Source organism: Salminus brasiliensis, chromosome 1 (genome assembly GCF_030463535.1).
Source record: "Salminus brasiliensis chromosome 1, fSalBra1.hap2, whole genome shotgun sequence".
Classification (NCBI taxonomy): domain Eukaryota; kingdom Metazoa; phylum Chordata; class Actinopteri; order Characiformes; family Bryconidae; genus Salminus; species Salminus brasiliensis.
In genome coordinates, this window is record NC_132878.1 from 47,969,024 (window position 1) to 47,996,598 (window position 27,575).

The following is a 27,575-nucleotide window of genomic DNA, read 5'->3' on the forward strand; positions in this document are numbered from 1 at the left end:
CCATGTTTCACAGTAGGGACAGTGTTCTTTTCTTGATATGTTTAATTCTTCTGTGAATATAGAGCTGATGTGCCTTGGCAAAAAGTTAAATTTTTGTCTCATCTGTCCATATGAAGCTTTGGGGCTTATCAACATGTAGTTTGGCAAATTCCAGTCTGGCTTTTTTATGATTTGTTTTCAACAATGGTGTCCTCCTTGGTCGTTTCCCATGAAGTCCACATTGGCTAAAACAATGATGGATGGTGCGATCTGACACTAATGTTCCTTGAGCTTGAAGTTCACCTTTAATCTCTTTAGAAGTTTTTTTCTGGAATCATTTGTTACCATTCATATTATCTGTCTCTTAGATTTGTCATTAATTTTCATCCTGCGGCCACATCCAGGGCTACAGTCCCATGGATCTTAAATTTCTGAATAATATGTGCAACTGTAGTCACAGGAACATTAAGCTACTTGGAGATGATCTTATAACCTTTACCTTTAACATCCTTGTCTATAATTTTCTTTCTAATCTCCTGAGACAACTCTTTCCTTCACTTCCTCTGGTCCATGTTGAGTGTGGTACACACCATGTCACCAAACAGCACAGTGACTACCTGTAGCCCTATATATAGGCCCACTGACTAATTACAAGATTGTAGACACCTGTAATTTAACATGTCCCTTTGGTCACATTATTTTCAGGGGTATCATAATTTCTGTCCAGGCCTGTTTAATGAGTTTACTTTTTAAAATAATTCTGTTGAAGCATGGTTCAAAGTCAATGTTGGATTTTCAATTGTTCATTTTCACAGAAATTTTATTTATTATTACTTTTGTCAGATTCAAGTTATTTCTGTGACCATTGTGGGTTTTCTTTCATTAACCGAGGGGTACTAACAATTTATTCTACGTGTGTAGTGCAAATAAAGGTCAATGTAAACTCTTGATGAATGTAGGGAAGGAAAAAATTTAGGGCAAGTAGTGGGCAAGCAGTCCCATGCTGGGTGTGCAGGAGCATGCAAGTGTAACAACACTGGCATGATTGCACAAGTTGCTATTCACCATCACACACACTCAGCAGGTAAGAGGTAAAAGTAATCTCAATTAAAAGAGATGCTATTTGCTTTAGATTCATGGTAAATCATTTTCAGAACCTTTAGCAGTCCTTGTTCTGATTCTCTTTTCACTCCCTCTACCTGTTTTATTCCTTTTTTGAATCTGAGTCTTTTGACTGACTGACAAATGACAGCTTTTTCTGACAGATATAACATAACTGACTTACCAAAACTAACCTTTAGCACTACATACAGCCTGTGTCAGAGATACATGTCACAATATTTGCCAGTGTTTGTTTGGACTTTTCAGTTCAGTGATTTCTTTGCTGCTAAATTAGACTCACTAAGACAAACAGTGACCACATGCAGAAATAATAGTTTTGTTTACTGCAGTGAAATCATTAAGTAATCATTAAGCATAACTCATACTTAAGCATTTATGCCTCCCAAATACTGCTCAACTCAATCTACAGATTTTTCAGTGCTCAGTTCTTCCCTTCATTTTTAGGGGAGACCTGATGAGGTGAATGTGAGATCACTCTGCCCCCAAGTGACCTCCACCGAACCATAGTGCACCCACCTGGATCAAACATGAGCTGCAGTTTGTGATGCGGATCCAGTGGAGAGGCTCAGGGGTGCCGCAAGTGTGTTGTCAATCTTGCAAACCTGTTACTCCTGTGAGGCATGCTATCCATCTCAGCCCAGCTTGACGGTTACTACTTGAGGGCATGGCGCAGAATTCTGTGCCCCACTTCTCTGCATTGAACGGTGTAGTGGAGGTTTTTTATAGTTGTTGTGGGTGTTCTTACTAGTCAGTTCCAGGTATGAATATCAGTAGGTATTCAAATAATCACTCATATAAAAGCTGACAACTATAAAAGGAAACAGGATATCATGCAACAACTGCTAAATTTGTTTTTCATATAATGTCAGCACAGAGTACACAAATACACACTTTCCTGATACTATCACCTCAAAGTGCATCGCAGTGACCAAGAATACAGCCATAGTGAAGACGCTTTTGACTGAGTCAGCTCTCTAAAAGGATAATCCATGCTGTTGTCAGCTACAGGCACATTAGCAATGCTATATTCTCAGGCTAATCCAGAAATGTGCTTTGCTTTTTGTGTAAAAAGAACAAGCCTTGAAATATATAATGCAATTCTCAGCTGAATTCAACTGAATAATAACAATTGTTTAGTATATATGTAAAGGCCCATTGCTCCCACTGATCACAACATCATAGCTTATGATATAAGCTGTGAGTAAACTTATCCCCGTTTAAAAAAATGTGCATAGTATTAATATGATTACAATGTCATTCAATTTGCATGAAATAAAGCTCAGTGAAAACTGGCCTAGCCCATTTGATTTGTATGCAGCGTGATACATCTCAAGGCAATACCAGTTTCACAAGAAATGTTAAGTTACTTAAGTAACTTAAAATCCTTAACCTTTGACTGAATGGTTCTACACTCTGGGGTTCAAGTTCTCACTAATCAGCACACAGTCTTATTTTTTGTCGTCTAATGTTGTCCCAGAACAGTATTTTATATAATTAAAACATTATTAACATTATTCATACATAGCATTGTTTATATCTCTTTAGCTGACAACAGCATGGATTATCTTTTAAACAGCTGGCTCAGTGCACAGTGTCTTTATTATAATTTAAATACTTTATACTATGCAGGAGGCTCTGGATGACCCAGACTGGGACATGCTTCAAAGCATCTTGTTTAACCTGTTTATTGAAGTGGTTGTGGGTTTTGTTGGGATAAACAATGACACTCTTGTACTCTTGAACTTTTTTATAGCTGCCTACAAACTCCACCAAGTTGCAAGACCACAAACAGTGCAGACAGGCAAATATGCCTCACCCACACTCCTTCTATATCTGCAAGACTATGCACAGGACCTTCTATGAGTCTGTTGTGGCAAGTGCTATCCTCTATGCTGTTGCATGCTGGAGCAGAAGGCTGAAGGTGGCTGACGCCAACAGACTAATCAAACTGATCTGCAAGACCAGTTGGAGTTGGACTAGCTAATGGCAGTGTCAGAGAGGAGGATGCTGTCTAAGCTGCATGCCATTATGATAAGGGCTCCCACTCTACAATACGATGAGACACAGGAGCATATTCAGGGCAAGACTCATTCCATCGAAATGTACCACAGAGCGCCACAGGAGGTCATTCCTACCAGTGGTCATTAAACTCTATATCTCTTCCCTCAATGTGTGACACTATGGTACATCTGTGTAATAACTCAGAAGTGCAATAATTCCAACTGCATTATGTAGTATGTTCTTTATAATATGTATTCATATAATTTATAAACATGTACATTTTTAAATTTCTTCTCTTTTTGATAATTTTTTAGAGTGTTTATTGTCACATGAACGGTGGAACTGTAACAACTGCAATCTCCATTCTGGGATCACAAAAATATTTCTGATTCTAATTTGATAATGGTACCTCACTACAATAAGATCTCTTGTTCTCTATCACAGCACTAGCACTAGCACAGTTAGATCACTGTGTGAATCCTGCAGGGCTAAAACAAACACTATACACTATCTCTGATCATGAACAGGTTTATTGAGATATTATATTAGAGCTCTGACAGAGACTGTATGTAGTAATGTTAGTGTTACTCAGTCAGTCAGTGACCCAGTTGTCTTTACTTAAAGAAGGCTGTAATTGGCCCGGCCCCCTTGACATTGTGTAATACGACCGTGAACTTTTGCCACTCCATGTGTTAAATTTGTTGAAAAACAAGTGTCCAGGTGTGTTTCTGTGTATTAATCAAATCTGCAAGTTGGGTTGCAGCAGTATACTGCTTTTAGGTATACCATGGTACATGTGTTCCCACCCATTTTACAGTCATGGTTATGTTATGTTTCAGGACTTTTATGTTGACACAGACTTTTACATTGATACTCATTGTCTCCATCTTGTATCACATTTGTGTTAGCGTCACGTGTCCGTTCATCCTTTAGATTAATACGTTCCACCTGTGGCTGGCATATTTAAGGAGGGTAAGTGTCAGCTGCCATTTGCCGAGAATTGCACTGAATGCACCCATTGTACTCAGCGAACCTGTTGGACTCCGTACTCACCGGTTGAGCTTGTTGAGCCTTCTGGATCTAGTTGACTCTTCCAGCTGTAGCTAACTTAGCTTACTGATCGAACCAGTGGTGCAGATTGAACCTTAGGAACCTTTGGGGCTAGTTCAGGATAGTGAGCTTATCTCACAGAGCTTCACTAACATCGCATATTCATAGTCAAGAGCTCAGGTAGCGAGCTAAACGCATACACGGTACTCAAGGTAGTGAGGCACGCCACCAGATTGGTTCAGTCTTTTGGGTTCGGTGGCTGATCCCTCGCGCACTCTAGTCATGTAAGTTCAAGAGCGCCTGATGAGCGCAGTCCTTTGCTTTATCTGGAGTTTCCCCAGGCACTGCCTGTAGGTTTTTGTTCACGTCTTAGTTCTAGCTCAGCCCCGACAAGCTAGCCTAGCCCTTGTGTCTCGCCAGCCTCAGGTGTGTTCCTTTGTTTTGCCCACATTCGGTTGTCACTGTTTGATTTCTGTTCACCCCTTTTCCCTGGTAACGTTTGCTGCTTTGTTTTGTGTTCACCCCATTTGTGTTCAATAAACTATCTCACTTTGGTCCATCCCGTGCGAGTGTTCACCCTCATTGTCAAACCGTGTGGATCATGACAGTTTTGTAAACCAGTCATCTAATGAAGAACCAATGATTGATGAAGAAAAACATTTACTTAAAAATAAGCATCACAGCATGTGTAACTCTTAGTTGTTCATTTAAAAGTTTTTATTCCAATTCCAAGTTTCCTGTGCATTTACATTTTAGAAAAAAGGTTTTGTTCACTACTTAAAATAAAGATGCTACAAAGGGTTGAGCGATGCCACTTTTAGTTCTATACATCATATTTGTAAAGATGCTGTGAGTGTAAAGAGCATTTAAATTAGTAAAGAACCTTGACAATGACTTCTTAAAATTCTTATTCTTCACACTCTTTTACAAAAAAGGTTCTTTATGGAAAACAAATGGTTCTTCTATGGCATCATTTAAACTGGAGTTTGTTCTAGACAGAAGATATGATGCATGACAGTGACAAAATGTTTAAATGTAGAGTATATATTGCCAGTTTTCGCTTGCCTGCCTTTCCACGCGCATGAACTTGAATCACATCCTATTCTTAATTCATGGAGTTTAAAATGATGTCAGGCCACCATTAGCATCTATAACAGCTTTAACTCTTCTGGGAAGGTTTAGGATTGTGTCTATGGGAATCTTTGACCATTCTTCCAGGAGCGCATTTGTGAGGTCAGACACTGATGTTGAATGAGAAGGCCTGGCTCCCAGTCACCGCTCTAATTTAATGTTCTATCATGTTGAGGCCAGGACTCTGTGTAAGCCAGTCATGTTCTTCTACACCAAACTCACTAATCTGTGTTTTTATGGACCTTGCTGTGCTGGTGCGCAGTCATGTTGTAACAGGAAAGCGGCCACCTTCAAACTGTTCCCGTAAAGTTGGGAGCATGAAATTTACCAAAATCTCTTGGTATGCTGAAGCATTGTAACAGTTCCTTTCACTGCAACTAATAGGCTGAACCCAACTCCTGAAAAACACCCCACACCATAATCCCTTCTCCACCAAACTAGGCACAATACAGTCAGAAAAGTATTGTTCTCCTGGCAACCGTCAAACCCAGACTCGTCCATCGGATTGGCGGATGGAAAAGCGTGATCCGTCACTCCAGAAAAAAATGTCTCCATTGCTATAGAGTCCAGTGGCGGCGTGCTTTACACAACTGCATTCAACGCTTTGTATTGCGCTTGGTGAAGTAAGCCTTGAACGCAGCTGCACAGCTATGGAAACCCATTCCGTGAAGCTCTCTATGCACTGTTCTTGAGCTAATCTGAAGGCCACATAGAATTGACTCTGCGCACAATGCCCCTCAGCATCCGCTTTCTGTTTGTAAAAGCAGTCTGCATGCCTAGGTGGTTGGTTTTATACACCTGTGGCCATGGAATGGATTGGAACACCTGAATTCAATGACTTGGATGGGTGAGTGTTTACTTTTTTCAATATAGTGTATATCCAGAGCTAGAGGCCCAACTGTTAAATTACTCATGATGTAGGCATAAGAATGATTTCCAAATTCACTTTAATTAGAACTTAGCTAACAAACTATTGTAAATGACATCAATTATTGGCATTTAAGCTACCCATTGTGGATCAGTGATTCAAGTGAAAAGTTCTTCAAAGTTGTATATTATATATTTTTAGCAATTCACTGCCTTTTTGAGGTGTATCTGACACTTATCTAAAAGTTATGTTGGATGTTGACATGGCAAGCTTGCTGACCAGCTACACTGAACAGCAAGGCACTGTGTTTTTTGTTTGTCTCAGTCACAGTCCTTTTTCCACGGCCATATGAGTGTCCATCTTCTGCTGTGTCTCAACAGGAGACTTTTAGCAGGGTATTTACATATACTACAATATTTCCGCACAGCTCCACGTGCTACACATACCTACCATTACGGAACAGAGTCTACATAAATGTAGTACTTTAATGTCTGCCAGAATGATGGGGCACACAGCCATTTAACCCATCATTTTTCAAAGTACTAGGACAGCACCCCACTATCTTTTAATTTGGTTAAGCCTTTTAAGTACAAGAAAACTCCACTTTCTAAGTTACATAAAGCCCAATCAAACTTGGTGACAGATGCAATCAAATCATCCATTTTACCAAGCTGGTCATACTGGTGGACCAGTGTAGTCAGATTGGTCCAGCTGGTCATGCTGGCCAACCACCTTGGTCATGATGGTCAAACTGCTTGGACTAGTTGGTTAACTAGCTTGGTGAAGCTGGTCATACTGGCTGACATGTTTTTAGAGCAGCTTTATTCTCATGAAACAACTTCAAACCATGCCAATAAATACTGCAGTGTCTTAATCACCATGCACAAGACATTATTTTATTAAGTTATCTGAAACTCTATATGAAATGTTTTGTTTTAACAAACTTCAAAATACTTCTTAGGTAAGTAAATAAAAATTAAAAAAGTACTACAAGATTTAAAGATTTGATAGATGACATGAAATTGTCAGAGGTGTCAAAAGTCTCATTCTTAAGTAAAATCACAAATTCTCCAAGTTAAATACTATAGTAAAAGTGGAAATACAGTTGATATTTTTTACCTAAAAGTATAAAAGTGCACACTCATATATGTACTTAACATAAAAAGGAAATGCATTTTGTAATTCCAAGTTCTTTTTTAATAATTTAATAAAAAAAAGTTTTTTTCCAAAGCAAGTTTCTAATGACAACTGAGTGTAACTAATGGTTTATGCAGAATCATCCATATGAATTAAAATACTAATGTCACGCCCGTGTCGCCACGCCCGCCCCGGGAGCGGTCTCGTGCCGCGGCCCGCAGGTGTTCATGAGGTTCATGTTGACAGTTATGTTCAGGTCATGCTTCACGTTTGTGTTTGCTTCATGTGTGTGTCTATTATTATATTTATATTATTATTATAAGCATTATGTCTATTCCTGTTGTATAAAGTGACTTAGTGCTCTCTTCAGGGCCTTGCGGTCGTAGGCAGTACAGCTGCCATACCAGACAGTGATGCAGGCCATGCAGGCTCTCTATGGTGCATCTGTAGAAGTTCGTAAGGAGGTCAGGAGGCAGACCAAACTTCCTGAGCCTTCTCAGGAAGAAGAGGCGCTGACCTCACTGCTTTGTTGGTGTGGAGTGACCAGGAGAGGTCATCGGTGAGATGTACCCCGAGGAACCTAACACTGCTGACCCTCTCCACTTCAGCTCCATTGATGTATAAGGCAGAGTGACCACCCCTCTGCAGCTTCCTGTAGTCCACGATCATCTCCTTAGTTTTGCTGATGTTGAGACTGAGGTTGTTGTGGTAGTACCACTCTGACAGGGCGCTGACCTTGTCTCTGTAGGCAGTCTGTGATGAGGCCTAGGATGGTGGTGTCATCAGCAAACTTGAAGATGATGTTGGATGTGTGTCTGGCTACACAGTTATGTGTAAACAGGGAATACAAGAGGGGGCTGAGGACACAGCCTTGAGGAGCCCCTTTGCTCAGTCAGCGTGTACCTGTTAGGGAGTCCAGGACCCAGTTGCACAGATGAGAGTTCAAACCCAAGTCTGTAAGCTTGGGAATGAGTTTAGCCGGGATGATGGTGTTGAATGCTGAGCTGTAATCAATGAACAGCATTCTCACATAGGTGTTCTTCCTGTCCAAGTGTCTGAGGGCAGAGTGCACTGTCAGATCTGTGGATCTGTTGGAGCGGTATGCAAATTGGTGAGGGTCCGTGGTGGCTGGAAGCGAGGAACAGATGTGGGTTTTGACCAGCCGCTCATAACACTTGATGTCATAGCTGTTGATGTCAGTGCAACAGGGTGTTAGTCATTCAGGCAGGTGATAGCCAGTGTCTTGGGAACTGGAACAGTTGTGGTTCTCTTGAAGCATGTGGAAATCACTGACAGTCTTAGGGAAAGGTTAAAGACCCGACTGTGAACGCCATCAGGACCAGGTGTTTTGCGTGGGTTAACTGCCTTGAAGGATCTGACCACCTCAAACACAGCAATGGATGGAGCGCAGCTCTCCTGATCTACTGGGAGTTTCGTAGCTGAGAGGTGTTGTTTGCCTCAAAACGAGCATAATGTGCATTTAGCTCATCTGCAAGTGAGGAGAATAACCCCATATCACAGATCCCACCACCTTTGTAGTCAATGATAGTGCTGAGACCATTCCACATGTGTCTAAGATTAGACCCACTCTTAGTTTGGCTCGGACTTCAGTGTTGATACAGGGCTTCTGGTTGGGAAATTTTCTGACATTGATCTTTGGTACAATGTCATCAGTGCATTTACTGATGTAGCTTGTGATGGAGTCAGTATATTTATTGATGTCAGTGCCAGCTGCATCACGGAACATGTGCCAGTCTGTGGTTTCAAAGCAGTCCTGAAGTGTGAAGATGGCCTCCTCACTCCATTGGTAGACTGATCTGAGGACTGGCTTGGCCGGTTTAAGTCTTTGCCTGTATGCAGACAGGAGAATAATGGAGGTGTGATCAGCTTTGCCGAGGGCGGGGCGGGGGGAGGGGTTTGTAGCTGTCTTTAAGTGCAGTGTAACAGTGATCAAGAATCTGTTCTCCTCGGGTGGAGAAGTTAATGTGCTGGTACTATTTGGGCAGAACTACTCCCAGCCTCTGGGTGGGAATTCTCCAGCCTGCTGATGATCTCATACAGCGCCTTTAATGCATGTGACTTGTCCACCTGGGGAAGGATATAGGCTGTAGTGAGGATGACGGAGCTGAATCTCTAGGTAGAAAATAGGGTCGAACTTTGACTGTGATGAGTTCAATATCTGGAGAGCAGTGACTGGCTAGAACCGCTACATCTGATCCCCATTGAGAGTTCACCATCACACACACCCCACCCCCTCTGCCCTTACCAGAGTCCAGCGTTCTGTCCTGGCGGTAGATGGAGAACCTCGCTGGTGTGATGCCTGTATTCGGTTTAGCCGTGGACAGCCATGTCTCTGTGAGCACTAACATGCAGCAGCTCTCGATGTCGCTATTGAACATTGGCAAGCAGGATGCTTGGAAGCGGAGGGTTGAAGCACCTTTTCCTAGTCCTGCAGAGAACTCTCCGGCGCTTCTTTCTGCTTCGCCGGCGCATGCATGCTGGTAAACAAAGAAGCAGGGGGTTCGCGAAGGGGCAGCCCCTTGCGTCTGTGCATGAGTGATTGTTAAAGTTCACAAAGTCCGTCTCCAGCGATGATCGGATGTACAGAAGTGTCTGTCAATCATATTGGATGTTCCCAGCGGCAGTTTGTACACAAACACTAATGAATAATACAGTAAAACACAAAAAGCTGTAGAGTTTACCCGGAGCTCTCACCAGTGTGGCCTCGGCGCACTGGAACCGGAAGGGGGGTGCACCGGAACCGGAAGGGGAGCTCCTATCGGTTGAGATGGCGCTAGAGGAGTGGCGTCATTGGTTAGAGGGTGCTGCCTACCCATTTTTTGTTTTAACGGACCATAAGAACCTAGAATTCCTCAGAAATGTCAAGTGTCTGAACCCCCAGCAAGCAAGGTGGTCCCTGTTCTTCGCCAGGTTCCAGTTCGCAATCTTGTTTCGTCTGGGCTTCTGCAATACTAAGGCGGACACTCTCTCTCGCATCCACCAGTCGGTGGATGAGGGACAGACCGCTCGTACACCGATCCTACCGGCGAGTGTAACTGCCGCGGCAATGCTGTGGGACCTGGACACCGAGATAGCCGATGCCCTCACACGCACCACCGTGCCCCCCTCATGCCCCACGGACAAGGTCTACATCCCAGTGGCACTCCGGGAGATTCTCATTGTCTGGGCTCACGGTTCTCTGGCTTCAGATCATGTAGTGGCATCATGCAGTGAGTGCGCTCAATGTAAGACCCCCAAGACGCTCCCTTCGGGGAAGCTCATGCCGCTGCCCGTCCCTGAACGTCCGTGGTCTCACCTGGCTATAGATTTCATCACGGACCTGCCAAAGTCTGAGGGGCACACAGTGGTGATGACAGTAGTGGATTGGCTTTCCTGCCATAACTACCCCAGCGACTGGTCCCGGTATCTGGTCTGGGCCGAAATGGCCCAGGTGCGCGACCACTGGCCTGACCCCTTACCAGTGTTTTCTAGGCTACCAGCCTCCGCTGGCCCCCTGGACTGCCGCAGAGAACCAAGTCCCAGCAGTCGATGCATGTATGCGTCACACTGAAGCAGTCTGGACCAGAGCCCACGAGCACATCCAGACCTTACTGCGGCACTACAAAAGTCAAGCGGACCGAAAGAGGGGGGAGACCCCATCCTACCAACCAGGGGACTGGGTCTGGTTGGCTACCAAGAACCTCCGGACGGGGATCCCCTCCCACAAACTCAAAGTTAAGTACTCTGGTCCTTACGTTATCGTCAAGCGTGTCAACAAAGTGTCTTATCATCTTAAGTTACCCCCACAGTCAAGAATTCACCATGTTTTTCATGTCTCCCAGCTCAAGCCTGTGGTGCCTGGATCCCTTCACTGTTTGATTAATATGTTCCACCTGGGGCTGGTATATTTAAAGAGGGCTAGCAATAGCAGCCAGTGCCGAGAATTGGACTCTTTGAATTGGAATCTTGTGTATCTATTGAGCAGACTGAATCCGTTGGGCTCATCAACGGCCTCAGGGAGTAGAGGTGAACCTTATTAGCTTAGTGAATCCTGTGAACCTGCTGAACCGAGCTGACTCACTTAACCCGAGGAACGGACTGTACTGTAAGAACCCTTGGGTGCTTATTGACTAGAGTGAACTTAACTCACTTTCATTTCACGAAGCATAGTCTCACACTGTGAATTTCCCCACTGCGGGACTAATAAAGGACTATCTTATCTTATCTTATCTTAGTCACGGTCTTGAGCTCAAGTACAGGCTGGATGTATTTCATGTACTCATGGTAGTGAGCCCCGTTACTGTATCGGTTCTGTCATTTGGGTTCGGCAGCTGTTCCCTCAGCTCTTGAGTCAAGTAAGTTCAGAAGCGCCGCACTAGCACTGTCTTTTGTGTTTCTCTGTTTTTCCTGGGCATGGCCGGTAGGTTTTGGTTAGTGTTATTGTTCTGGCTCAATCCTGGCATGCTAGCCTAGCCCTTGTATCTCACCAGCCTCAGGTGTGCACCTTTGTTTTGTCCCGGTTCAGTTGTCATGGTTATCTTTCATTTTGCCATTTATTCCTGTAACGTTTGCTGCCTTTTCTTGTGTTTTACCCCGTTTATTGTTTTAATAAACTCTCTCGCTTTGGACCACCCCCTGCAAGTGTTCACCCTCTTTGTCAGACCCGACAAATCATGACAACTAAATCTGTTAGTTTTGTTTTTATCTCTTATTTATTTACTTACATGCTGTTTTGGTATTTTTCATCCCTTTGGCATCTCAGTTAAATTAAATCACACCTTTTCCCCACCAGAACAGTTGTTTCCAGTTATTTACTTGCTTTAATAGTCTGTTAGTAAAGATATTGTTTATTCAGAAAACTCTCTTCTCAGGCCAATGAAATCACATCACTAACCATTAGCTCTATGGGACTGGTGGAATCTAATTAGCTAAATTAACCAGATGTGTTTGACTACACCAAGTATAGCAGTGGGAAAACATAAGATAGTTTTACCAGTTTGTAAAGCTCAGTAAACAGTAAAACAGTAAAGTTCCTCAATGTATCTGATAGAGCAGCATTGACTACACTCCTCTGACACACCTCTGATACACGTCTGACACTTTTATTTAACAGGACAGATAACGCCTTTAATCTGGGCTATAAAGATAGGAGGCTGAAGAACAATTTTACCTGTTTTGTTAACATCATGGTACAGCAGATGCGGACAGATATGTACTTACAGAACTCACGCAATCATGTGGCACTAGGGTGTGACAGCAGGCACTCTGTAACAGGGTGTGCGAGTGTTAAAGGTCAGTGCCACTTATCACATTAAGAAGTTAAATAGTTTCATAAGGATTATATTGGAAACAATTTACATTTCCATCAGATTACAGAATTGAAGCTTAACTCTGTTTAAGATTCACATAGACAGACGATTTGACAGATTAAGATTTACCAACAGCATTGCATGTGATTATCTGACGGATTAAAACTGTACAATTAAAAAACAGATAACATTTTAAATGAACAAGCCTGTTTTGAAAATGTAGTGAGTAAAAAGTATTGTTGTTGTTTTTTAAATGTAGTAAATAGAAGTAACAATAAAGTGACATAGAATACTAAACTGAATATAATACTAGTGCAGATACTGATAATTAGTCTTGGCAACCAGACAGGACCAAACTGGTAAGGGTAGGGAGGAAGAAGGGAAAAGACAAAACATGGAAGCTGGTGATTGATCAGAGTAATAGGTGAATAACAGGTAGTTTTGTAGTCTCCTGGTAGAACTTTTGCTAAAGCTTTCATTTCTACCAGAAGGACTAGACGTTGATATATATGTTTTTTCTTGAGTTGCATATCTGCATTGCTTTAGTTTAAGTGGGGCAGACATATACATGCATTGAGTTACATATTGATGTTGCACCCATACATGAATTATATTAGCTTTGCATGACACATAACTTTGGCACAGTCATGTATAGTGAATTAGTGCCATTGCTGAGCAGAAGACATGAAGACAATTAAGAAAGATTACTGATGTAATGTTAACTGTGCATATGAAGTTCCTATGATATGTAACTTGTAATAAGAACAGGTTAGCACAGCAGTATTTATACAGTTGCATTACTGGTACTTAAGCAAGACAGTGACTGCCACAAATTCCTTAATTATGTATGATTTATAAGCTAAAAAAGATCTTCCAAGTAGCTCCCAAATAGCTTGGTAGACCAATTTTGTATGTGGTCATTAAAGGAATGGCCTATAAAGGCAGAGTGAAGGCAAGACTTGAGATACTGGGTCACAGTGATGTGAGATATATTTATTGTTCAATAGAAAACGTTTTATGGCTGTCTTGTAGCGTTTGTGAAAGATGATAAAGAAGTAGGGTGAAAAACATCTACCAGACAGCATGAATGTCAATAGTGAATTCACTGGACACATGACACCAGAAAAACTGCCCTGAGTAAAGCATTTATATATGGTGTGACGATGTTATTGGTAAATATTTATCAGTGGCTTGACTGACTGTTAAGACCATATTTACCATTTGTGATGGACACAGGTGGAATTTAGCTTCCGTTTTTATCCCATCTGTGCAGCGAACACACACATACACACCAGTGAAACGCACACTGTGAACAGTGACCACACGTGGGCTATTTTAGTTATGCCTTTTAAGAGTTAAGCCTTAGTCTAGTTAGTTTTGTTAAGACTGGAATGTCTAGGCTCATTACATCTGTCACGTCCGCATCGCCACGCCCACCCCGGGAGCGGTCCTGAGCCACGGCCCGCAGGCTCTCATGAGGACTGTTATCTTGACGTTCACATTCATGTCATGCTTCACAGACTCTTATCTTGATGTTCACGTTCATGTCATGCTTCACAGACTCTTATGTTGAAGTTGACGTTCATGTCATGTTTCACGGTTTGGTTATTGTCACGTGTGTTATCTGTGTTCATTGTTCTGTTAATACGTTTCACCTGAGGCTGAGGTATTCCAGTTTCACATTAGTTGTATCGTTCATGGGCTAGCCTCGTTATCACAACAGTTTTGCCATGCCTTTTGGGTTGATCTGCAGCTGATCTCTCAGCTCTCAAGTCACGTAAGTTAGCCTCATGCGCAACACCTGGGACTGTGGCTACAAAAGCTCTGTGCTTTCATGAACTCTCTGCCGTGAATTCGCTGAAATTGTCTAGGTCCAGAGTTTTTCACAGCCAGCTCAAAGAGTCTCATTCAGTGCCATGTGCCCGTGCTCTGTTTGGTCTTTGGTAAACCTGCTTGTGTTTCTAGTGTTTGTTGTTTTGTTAGCAGTGGTTTCACCTTACTCTCACATCCCTGTTTGTTCTAGTTTTGTGTTTGCCCTTGTTCCCCTGTCTCTTTGTTTTGGTTTGGTTATTTACTGCTGTTCGAGGTGTGATTCCTCATTTTCTGTATCCGAAGCACTGCTTCACAGTTTTTGGTTATTCTTCCATTTTTGTACACCCAAGCCTTGCTTGTGGTTTTGCGTTGTCGTTATTATCTCTGTCCTGTTTTGCACCCAAGTGTTGCTTGTGGTTTTCAGTTCTCCTTCTGCCCCTGTCCCCTCCTGAGCTAATTAAAGCTAATAAAGCTTATTTTTTTGTTTATCCTGCCCTGTTTAGTTTTGTGTTTTGTTTTTCCCTAACATACCCAAGCTCTTGTCTCTTCGCAGTCCCAGGTTTGTTTTGTTACAGTCCAGCCTGTGTTGTCAGGTTTGTATTGTTTGTTAGTTTTGTCCCTTAGTTGCTGCTGCCTTGAGTTTTCCCCTCTTGTTTGTAGATCCAATTGTACAATTGTAGATTGTTTGGCAGTTCTCAATGCGTGATTAAGCACTGTTTTAAATAAATATACTTACAAATAAATATACATAAGAAATAATATCCGATACGTTCCCTTACAGGCTCAAAGTATCAGATATATATATATATATATATATATATATATATATATATATATATATATATATATATATATACATATACATATGTGCCAACGTGACATTTGAGGCCGCAGGGCGCAGCACGAGTGGAGGGGCGAACCTTCCTGGGGCAATCATGGGGCCTGGTGGACGGCCTACTCGGGTTATCAACATGAAATTCTTGTATTAAGTTCCGGCGGCCTCGTCCAGGGGTCCGGGCCCCACAGGCTTGAGCTGTGAGACAGGGAACACAGGGTGTAAACGGGAGTGAGGTGGAAACTTTAAACAATAAGCGATGTCAAGCGATGTTTTTTTAATTATTAAATAAGGACCGGAAAACTGGAAGTTTGAGGGAGTCCTTGGCCGGAGATTGTGGGTCGCCAACCACACCCGATCACCCGGTGTGTAGGACGGGGTATCCCCTTTTTTATGATCTGCCTGGTGTTTGTAGCACTGCAGGAAGGTCTGGATATGTTGGTAGGTCTTGGTCCAGACTGCTTCGCTGTGGCACATCCATGAGTTTACCGTGGGCAGGGTCTAGGTCAAGGGGGCTAGGTCAAGACATTGCTCATGCCAATATGGGGACCAGGATACGATTTCCCATTTGGCTCAGCCAGGGCAAACCGAGAATCAGAGCGTGTTTAGAGACCGGGAGAACCACCCGGGAAGCCTCTTCCCGATGGAGGAACCTGGCGACTAGTGTCACCTTGGTGGTGACATGCATGATAAGATCCAGACCCATGGGATGCCCGTCCAGCGCAGTGATGCAGAGAGGTCTCTTGAGCAGCTTGACGGGGATGTTGATCTGGTCCACGATGTCCGCTCGCATGAAGCTGCCCTCCGCACCGCAGTCGATCAATGCTGCAATGACACAAGTCTGGCTTTGGTAGGAAACAACCACAGGCAACGTGATTGACCGTGCTACCAGTCCCTGGACGGGGACACTCGCCGCATTAGCGCAAGGAGACTCCTCCCGCACTCTATGGTGATCGGGCGAGAACCTCCACGCAGTCCCGCAGTTGATGTCCCGCCTCCCTGCAGTAGAAGCAGAGTCCCTCACAATTTCTTCTGCGCTCCTCTGGTATGAGGTGACCTGTGCCCACCTCCATCGGCTTGCTGGGTGATGGCACCATCGAGGCGGTGGCTGTAGGCTGCATGACTAGACTAGGAGGCAGGACGGAGCGGGGGCTATGGGATAGGCTGTCATATTGACAACTATGTATCGAGATTGGTGCCATATCAGAATATAACACATTTGCACTAGTGTTATATTAATGATGTCGATATTTGAAAACTTAAAATAGGAACGTTTGACCACATTCTATGGTAATTGTTCATGAGGCAGTGGTGTCATGCTTCACAGACTCTTATGTTGAAGTTGACGTTCATGTCACGTTTCACGGTTTGGTTATTGTCACGTGTGTTATCTTTGTTCATTGTTCTGTTAATACGTTTCACCTGAGGCTGAGGTATTCCAGTTTCACATTAGTTGTATCGTTCATGGGCTAGCCTCGTTATCACAACAGTTTTGCCATGCCTTTTGGGTTGATCTGCAGCTGATCTCTCAGCTCTCAAGTCACGTAAGTTAGCCTCATGCGCAACACCTGGGACTGTGGCTACAAAAGCTCTGTGCTTTCATGAACTCTCTGCCGTGAATTCGCTGAAATTGTCTAGGTCCAGAGTTTTTCACAGCCAGCTCAAAGAGTCTCATTCAGTGCCATGTGCCCGTGCTCTGTTTGGTCTTTGGTCTTTGGTTTGACCACATTCTATGGTAATTGTTCATGAGGCAGTGGTGCAGGGCACCTTGACAGGCTAACTTACATGAATTGTACTCAGTAGCTACCCTGTTATTTAATTACAGTGAATTTTTATTGAATTGGACTGTGAAACTTTATAGGCGGGTTTCTGGCCCATAGACTATTTGCTGTCAGGTTAAATCCATTTGATGATCTCTGTGGGCTTATTATATTTCATTTTTTCCATTGTCTGGCTAATTTAGTTAAATTAGATATTAAGGTAGGTATACAGGTGTAATAGATATATATAAAGATATAGATGCCTTACCAATCATGGTAACAGTTTGTGACTGGCATTTATTTCCTGTAGGTGAACAGCATGTTTTAGATCTAAAACCATTACCATTAAATCACACCATTTAGGAGTTACTGTGTTTAATCATGTGCTGGGTACGCACTGGAGGTACATTTGCTTTAAAATGAAACCTTTTATTGCAGTCTTTAAGGAGGAAACTGTGCAATTAATGATGACAATTATCTCGCTTAATCAAACACGTTATACTCTGCAATAATTGATTCATGTATTCAAATAAGCAGTTTGCCTCTCAACCTCTCAACCATGGACTCTCATGAATATATGTATTTTTGAATTTAATTAAATAAGGACAGATTTATTTGGCTACTATAAGCAGATAATGGAGAAATGCTGACCAAATGCATTTCCCTGAAATGAAGATGTAAAGTGTGATATAAAATTGATTTGAACTACTAAAGGTTCCAGTGAGCAGTGGAAAGACATTTCATCATAAGATTTTAGTCTGAGGAGTAAAAATAATTATCAGAAGAGTTAAATGACCACCAGTGGAGAGCTACAGAAAGGCCAGGAATCAGCAGGTACAATTGTTTCAAAGAAAACAATAAGTAATGCTTTCAACCACCATGACCTGTGTGCAAGCTCACTACGCAAGACTCAAATGAACATGGTGACACTCATTTAAAGTTTGCTCAACAGCATGTAGATATACAGTACGTATGACATACTGGGAGAATATAGTCTGCTCAGTTGAGACCAAAATTGAACGCTTTGGATGTCACAATACACATAATGTTTGGAGGACAAAAGGCACTGCAAATCACCTCCTTGAATGAAAATAAATGTCCGGCAGCATGGAGATGGTCTGTCGAGTGAAAAGACTTGCCTGTAAGGCCAGGCTTAGCAAAGAGGGAGTTTACCCTAAATGCTAATAGGTTAGCCGCCGTGCTAACATGCACAGCTGCATACACAGAAGACAGGCATGGGGATACGCGTCAGTCACAGAGTTTCAAGCGGCCTTTCACCCAGAGATGACGACACAGATTGATGAGACATAATGAATATAGGGCGAAAGCACTGGTGAAATCAGTGTTTCCTTAACGGTTTCGTTTTGCTTCACTGTGTTTAGCCACTTTCTTTGGGCTTTTTTGACACTGCTGAAAACACAAATAGTAGGAGGGAGGTGTAATGGAGGAGAAGGACATGGCTGAACACAAAGCATTTGTTAAGGTCTGAGATGCTGGTGCTCTAGTGCGACATCTAGTGGCAGAAAGGACCACATGATTACTCAAGATTACTCAAAGGAACAGGGCCTGACACTAAAGTTTGGTCACCCTGCATGGTCAGTCCACAGTAACACTGCTTATGGCAAGTATAACAGCTTGTAAACACTTTAGCTTTTGTTTGTGGGATTTTTCCTTGCAAAAAAGCTTCTAGTTTTGTGAGATTCATGGCTGTCTTGCATGCATTGCTCATATAGGGCTATCCCTATATTTTTTATATGTAGAATGGTGGGACTATAAAGTATATGGCAAAACAATTCAGCTTGCTTGAAGTAGTCAATTGTGGATTTTAAAGTGTAAAAAGTTTAAACTGTGACTATTCATCCCTCTACAAGTGAAATATTCCAAATGTCATTGGCTGCAACACAAGCCCAAATCTTTTTTTCTTATTTTAAAGCTATTCTTAAAACATAAACATGCATGTGCTACCATGAATATTCCCTTCCACAGATAATTTACTAATAATACCAATGAAACATCTTCCTAGAGCTAACTGCTTCTAACTTACTTAAGACAAAACAAGTTACTAGTTACCCAATCTTTAAACATAAAAAACAAAATTACTTAGTTTTTTGGATGTTTCATTTCTGTGTCTAACTAACCGCAGTTCGACAACCTCAAAAAACTGGGCTAGCTGGCTAACGTGAACATATGTTTGTAATATTCATAGGAAAGCAGTGTCACTGTGTCAGTCTCAAATTAACTTCAAACTATTACTATACAAATGGAAAGCTAAGAAAGGCATAAAATGCCAGCTACCATGGAGTCAATACTGTTGTTAAATATCTACTTCAATACTGTCCCAAATGTTATAATTTGAATATCACTACTGTTATGTTAATATTAAATGTATATGTATCTGTACAAAAAGAACAAATTATGTTTAACTGGAAAAGAGAACTGCATAATACAAGGGTAAATGCATTCTTTCATTACATTTAATTATGAAAATCTTTTTATTAAGCTATATAATAATTTAAGAATGTGTTATTTGCAATATAATAAATTCTACTATATAATAGTAAAAGACAGAAAAGATTTATAGGAAACGACTGATCTGCACCTGCACAAAAGAGATGGAAAGAAAAACAGATGGATGCCATCTAGTTGCACCATGTAACTCAACACCAGCAGCCCAACATCCACAATCTGATGGCCGTCTCTCAAATGGATGTGCACTACATATGTCAAAAGCAATATTAAGCCATGTGGATTCTTGGATGCCCTCAGGGAAGACTGCACTGATATGATTGATATCTCTGTTCAGATGCACACATTTTCTGCTTGACTTCTTCTGTAACTGTCACTGACTGCTGATGTTTGCAGTACTGTGATCTCTAGTGAACTAGCTAAAAAAATCCAAATTCTGTATATTTATGGATCTATTTGTTATTGGGTTGTTAAATCCCAGCTACTTGCTCCTTTTTAAAGTTTATTTCAGAGTTCATTCCAAATGACATTTTACATTAACAGCAAGCTCTTTAAACTGCTAAGTACCAGGTTTATGGTCTTTCTTTTCAAAAAAAAAAAAAAAAAAGCCCAAGCATGACAGCATTTGCTGAGAACATAGAAACAAAGGATATCTTGTAGAGTTACATGAGGCTGTGCATGTTTGAATGCTTTTGTAACGGATGACCTTTACTCCAGATGGCTATTCTAATTAGATTCCATTAGCTTGCTGTCCTCTCTGATTATTCCTCTCCTTATCCAAACAGATCTTTATTTTGATCTACTGCCAAAGACTGAGGGACTAAATGCACATCAGCTTATTTTCTCTCAGCCCCAAAAGCACACGTTCATTTGTAGCTGTATAACCACATAGCAGCATTTCCTCACAGAATAGCTGATAATTCACACATTTTTTTATTGTCAAACCAACATTGTACTGTATATTTTGCAGCATTTTGAATTTCCATATCTAAGATATACTGTTGGTGTAATCCTTCATATCATTAACATTACTAATGAACCACACACTATTGATTGCTGGATTTCTGCTTTTTTGCATTTATTAGCATATATAATATGTTGCTGCTGTTGGAAGAACTTATAGAATATAATAAAACTCAATGACATGACATCAAATAACAACAACAGGGGGAAATGTGCTTGGTAATTCTAAAATTAAAAAAAACTAAATTCCAGACATATTAATACAATTTAAAATTTAAAATATAATATTAAATATATAATTTAATGTTTGACATATTAACATTTAAAACTAATTTCCAGACTTCCTACCACATGCTGACCAGTGAATCCACATGCTTGTCTGGCCTAATCCTATTCTATATGAAAGCAGGCAAGAAATGCTGCAAATACTCGATTCATGATATATTGATGATGCATGATGGAGAAAAAGTTCATCCTTGCAAATGTCCACAACTGTGCTGCATTGCACATGTACAATGTGGTTTTTTTTTGTTTTTGTTTTTTTTGTACATGTACATTTGTACAATTTACCCATTAAAAATGTAATGAACAAAGAGCTGTGATTGCTGTTTTCATTGGTCCAAGTATTCTTCACAAGTAGTTCACACATTGCAATTATTGAAAGCTGTCATGGCAACATTTGTGGAAATATTCAAAGGTTTTGTTGTTGTTGTTGTTGTTGTTGTTGTTGTTTTTTAATCTGTGCAATAATAAATCAGTAATTGGCATGTCAATTTTCAAAACTGCTGACAAGCTCTGAATTGTTTTGATGGCATCCACCTGGGACATTTAAAGTGATATTTTAAGGTATTTGCATATGAGGACCAAGCTTCAAAAGATGGTTTCAGTTCTTCAAGTCTCACTGGCTTTCTTTATTATGTGTTACTTTTTTAAAATTATTCTCTCTCAGTATATGATTTACCAAAGACAAGTGCTAAGTCTTTGATAAGGCAGTGGAGTTTGCACCAGATGATCTTTGGTGTTGAGTACTTTCAGTTTTCAAGGCAACATCTACCTCTACAATTTGAAATGTAGTAAGTTGGATTAAAGTTGAAAAAATGATCTGCAGGAACCGTTAAGAGTTGAACAAGGTCAATAAATCTCAAAACTTAGTAGTAGTTATACTTCCTTTGGTCACTGAAAAAAAAAGTGCAATAAAAGAACTCCAAGTGACTGGATTGAATCCGTAATTCCAACTCCTAGTGATCACGATGCTGGCGCCCAAAACGCATCCGCTTCTGAAAACACACCAAAAAAACACTGCTCCAAGCTTTTTACAAAGAATAATAATCTGAGCACAGTGAAGACTCATTTTTTATTTGTTTTAGATTTTTAATCTTTTTAACAATCATATAACTGGCTGCCCTTCAGCTTAGTTGCATAAATGTCTAGAAGGAGAAGAACAGAGTGAGCAGGGTGTGCATCAGCAGTTGAATGGGTCAGTTGCCAGAAAAAGTAAGTGAACCAGATTGGATTTCTGTATTGATTATTAATAAATTGTGTTCTGATTGTTTATATAAATTATAGACAAACACAGCCTAACTAAACTAATCACACAACCTACCAGATTGTTTTGCACCTATTTACTGTTTAAGGCCCCTTATAAAATTTGACTGTGCGATTTGAAAATGTCAGTCTGACTTCAGCACCATTAAATTGTCCAAAGCACTTAAGGGGCCTGTAAAGATTGATTGGTTTGGTATTTAGCTTCACCATATAAAAAAAAAGCTTTCAGTAGAAACCTTCTCAGAGAAAATATGTACAGTCTGTCAATTAGTAATATTTTAATTAGTTAAAGTTAATTGGAAAATATATTCTAACTGGCCATTAAAAGTGATATAAAGCATTGCTTATTATAGCACTTTATAAAAAGCTTGGATCTTATTCCAATGGGAGACAAGGGACTACTGTATTATCAGCCCTGTAGAGACATAGATATTCCATACCATGGGGTTCTCCCTTCACCTTGTGGACATAACAAAGGACCTCTCAGGGAAAAGCAAAGGAGGTGGTGTATGTTTTTTGTTCAGCAATGTTGGTGTGATTGGAGGAGTCTTTTTGCTGCCCGAACTTGGAATATCTTTTCATTTCATGCAGGCTAACATGCTTGCCGAGAGAGCTCTGAGGGTTTGTTCATTATGCGGTGTATATAATCCCACAGGCTCACATGGACCTGGCACTTAAGAAACCACATGAAGAGATTAACAAGCTAGAAACTGCATGTCCGGCGGCTGTGTTCATTGTTATTAATGACTTTAACAAAACAAATCCAAGGAAATGAGCACCCAAGTTCTTTTAGCACATTTTGTGCAGAAAACGCAAACTCTGAACAAAGTCCTCCCCTGATCTTAGTTTGGCAAATTGAATCACACCTGTATCCTGTATAGGCAGAAGCTCAAACGGGAGCTACCCACCATTAGGGTTCATCGCTGGTCAGACTGGGAGGTGTTTTGTAATTCACTGAACAACATTGAGTACTCCATCACCGGATTCATCAATAAGTGCATAGAAGTTGTTGTGCCCACAAAGACCAGAGCCAAAGTAGAAGCACAGTACAACTCCAGCAATATCAGAAGCCTCACACAAACATACCTGGAAGAGCATTTACAGCTTGCATCAGTTAGCTGGAGTCTTTGCAGACATATTTAACACCTCTCTTGCTCTCTCAGTTGTGCTAGTCAGCAAGGCCGAGGAGCTGATATTGGATTTCAGGAAGCAGGACAGGAGTGCACACGCCTATCTCCATAAATGGAACCAATGTGGATAGGGTCAGCAGTTTCAAGTTCCTTGGCTTCAAGTTCCAGAGGAATTTGAGTGAGTAGTACACACCACACTGGTGGTGAAGAAGGTGGTGGTGTCTCTTCTATCTCAGACTGAGACAGCTTATCACACATCCACCCTATATAAACACCCCATATATAAACACCCACTTACTTATGTACTTACTGGAACTGCTTAGTCATTCTGCACCCACCAAAGACCCCACTCACACTACACTTAAATTCACATCTTATCCAATGTCTGTATGTACTAAACCTGTACATTTTAAACAGTGTAATAATATATGTATAGATTATGTATAGTGTTTATAAGTTTAAGTCTAAGTGTATATTCTATATTTTGTATATCTTTGTGATTTTACTACTTTGAGGGACTTTGCACCTATGTTTTCCACTCTTTTAACACCTTTACACCTATGTCAGTGTAATGTGACAATAAATGTGGCTATAAAATATTGTGAGTAATTAAACTAATGTACACACCCTTTGTAAAACAAAACCAAAAACTTACTATTGTTTGTTGAAACCCTTGGATGCCTAAAATTGTGAACAGTGAACAGAAGAGTTAGAAAGGAAGAGAGTTTAAGTTGTAAACAGTGAAGAAAAACAAGACTAGAAAAAGAAAATAGTTTGAGTTGGAGACTAATGTTCTAATGCAAAACAAGACTCTTGAAGACTGCAAATTAGTACAGATTTCAAAGTTCCAGTTTAACACAAGATCCTAGTCCATATTTCCTGTGAGATTTGTGGTCAGGCATGCTTTGTCACAAATCTTTCCAGGTGAAAAACCTCCCATGTGTCAGATGGTCTACGGCACTAGGATTGCTAGAGGATTCCTCACCAGCCCTGGTCCCGGAGCCCCACTTTCTATACTGGGTGTAAGTGGGTGTCAAAGCAGAGGAAAAACAAAACAGGCCAGGGTTTGAGACCACTGCTATAGAGTGAGCAATGGTGGTTCCATATAAAGGCCAATTCCCTTGGCAACCCATTTGTCTGCTGCTCACTCTTGTATGACATATTCCCTTCCTTGATGTAAGTAAAATAATTTTATTCCTACATTGTTTAAAATACATACCAGCTATCATTGAGAAAAATGTCAATTCTCAACTGCGTTATATTTTCCTGCAATCAACAAACAAGCAGTTGATGAAACTATACAAAAAATGAAAAAGAAGCTTAGACATCCAGGCAAAACAACAATAAAAATAATCATACTTTAAATTAGGGCCTCACTTGTTTTAGCGAACAATGTGTACACTTTCAAATGCCTAAATGACTGGGGAACAGCCTAAAAGTTCCTTAAGTGGTAAAAAAACAGAACTCCTAATCCTCTGTAGCCTGTAGAGAGAAGGCATCACTACAAAGTGGAAATAATGAGCCATATTTTTCCATTGTGTAATTAATGCATGACTTTTTAAATAACTGAAGCGCAAAATGAATGTTATAATTGGCTGCAGTGCAGCCTTGCCAGGGCACCATCTCTTTCCACTGAAGATAGTTACAGTGTTATGGAGGGGCTTAGACTGGGCTGTGGGGCAATTAATTATGTATGTCTACTATACTATTATCATAATGTTGGTGTACATTTTTGCATCTCTTAATCACTCCTAGGAGAAAACTCATTGTTTGGAGGCTCTAACAGCACAGCTTACTGTCTTAAGGCCTCTTGACAAATGACTTAAGGGAGATTAGTAGAGGGAAATTTAGTAATCTGCACTAAAGTCTTGCTTGTCTGTCAATTGTTTTTTAATTTCATCCAAGTTCTCATTGCACACCTGTCACAGACAAAGCCTTAATGTTCTGTGATTTCAAATTTGCGACTGTAGTTCCTAAACTCATTATTAAGTTTGAAATGCTATTTAGGATTTGTTCACTCTGCAGGACAAATAAAATTTTTCTTCCTAAAAACATTTAAAACATTTAAAAAAATAAATAAAAGGAAAACATCTATGCACATACTAAAAACATTTATACATGCATTAACTTACATGACTAATTCAGTGGTTTCAAAATGTATTTTGCTTGCCAAGGCCTTTTAATTTCCTGTGTAATTTCCACATAAAACAAGGTTTGACCACACCCATCAAACTGACTGTTTTTTTATGTTTTTAGCAAAGTACAGTTCATATTTAGTTTCCCTTTATGTTGCTCATATCTCAAATTTCATAACATCTAGTTAAATAAAGAACACTGTTGAGGAGGAAGGCCTATCATTGTCAAAATCTCCAATTAAGAGATGCCATTGTAAAAGTAAATATATACATACATACTGTACAAAATGCAGACTAAAAAAAGCTTACCTCAAAGCTAACAAATATGTGTGCTGCAAAGAGTAAATTGAATCTTTAAAGCTGAGTCTTCATGCTTAAAATAGTATTGTTGAAGGGAAGTGGGGAAATGGTGGCCTAATGGTTAGAGAAGTGGGCTTAACACCAGAAGGTTGCGGTTTTAAATCTTACCGGCAGGTAAGAATTGGGGGTAGGGGGAGTGAAGGCTGTCTCCTCCCTCAACCAAGGCACATAACCCCCAACTGTGTGTGTGTGTGTGTGTGTGTGTGTGTGTGTGTGTGTGCTCACTAACATGGAGGGGATAAATGTGGAGGACACATTTATACAATTGCATCTTTACTTTACAAAGACATATTGTGTTATTAATGTTTGTGTCCATAGCAATAGCATGTCGGCTCAACATTGTGACTGTGAATGATAGCCTTATAATGTCACCTAGGTTCCACCGTATTGAAACTGTGTCTATGCCACCAATTAAATATAAATGTAGAATAACATAAACAGCCTGTATTATTAATTTAATTTGGATCAACACATTCAAAATGTAACAGCACCACCACATATCACCTCAAACTACTTAATATAAGATCACTACATTAAAAAGTGGTTATTGTGCATGAAATATAAGTGATCAAAAATTTAGTGTTTTATGTCAGACCAAAACTTGGATTAGCCCTGAACAATACTTAGCACTAAATGAAGCACCCCCTTCAGGCTGTAATTATGTATACAGCCTAAGATTATCAGAAAGATGAGGTGGAGTATGTGCAATTTACTAAAATACTTATTTACTAATTATTTACTAATTATTATTTAGAAAAACTGCAACACCTTTACGTCTTTTGAAAGTCTTTCCATTAACATATCAAATCTGTTCACAAACAATAGCACATTCTCATTAATATTTACAGACCGCCAGGGCCCTATTTAGAATTGAAAAAATAATTTTCCTCCAGGCTTAGCAGTGTGCAGTGATAAAGTAGAAGTCTCTAAACATTAACTAATTTCATATGAATTACATCATAATCTGAAACCTGACAAATGACAAATCTAGATTTAAGAAAATCGAGGACGGTGTAAAAGATGTTAAATGCTGAATGTCACATAATTCTAGTTATCCTTAACAGTGACAAAACAGAGGTAGGAAATAAATAATTAGACTTCTTAAATCTGCCACTGTTATTCCTAGTTCAGCAGCTAAAAATCCTGGCATCATAATTAAGCCAGATCTATCATTGGATAAACACATTGGTAATATCACAACAGCTTTTCTACATCTTTGAAACATTTCCAAGCTAAGAAATGCCTTATCCCTGCATGATGCATAAAACGTGTATGCTTTTATTATCGCAAGGCTAGATTACTGTAATGCACTATTGTCAGGATGTAAACACTGGCTTACCCTGCTTCCTGTATCAGACCAGCTGCTCACCCTCCTGTTACTGCTATCTGCCTACCGACTACACTGAAGTTTACATGGACTAACATAGAAACTATTACCTTTATTATTACGCCATTATCCATCAATACTCATTATTCTTATAATTCTATATTATTATTATATTATTATATTAATTTATATAATTGATGACTTTTATCAATAATCTATAGTACAGTAGTTCTGACCAGAGAAGGATGGTTCCCCCTTGATTCCTCTCATGGTTCTTTCTCCAACTCTGAGGAAGTTTTTCCCTGCCACAATCACCTTTGGCTTGCTCATCAGGGGAATTTGTTTCATGATTTTTCATGATCTTCTGTCCCATTACTGGATCCGTGTAAAGCTGCTTTGTGACAATGTCAGTTGCACAAAGTGCTATACATATACATTTGAATTTAAAAAAAGCACACTGGCAACCATCATTTCCCATCATCTCTACCCCTGTAATCACACCCCTGCTGAACTCTGCTAACATTACCTTCACAAGGCAAACACTCATTTAGTTACAACTACAGGGTTTCTGTATTAAAAGTTAATGTGTAACAGCATGTGCTTGAATATGTCCATGATTTTGTGACTGTATATCGTCTTTTATGC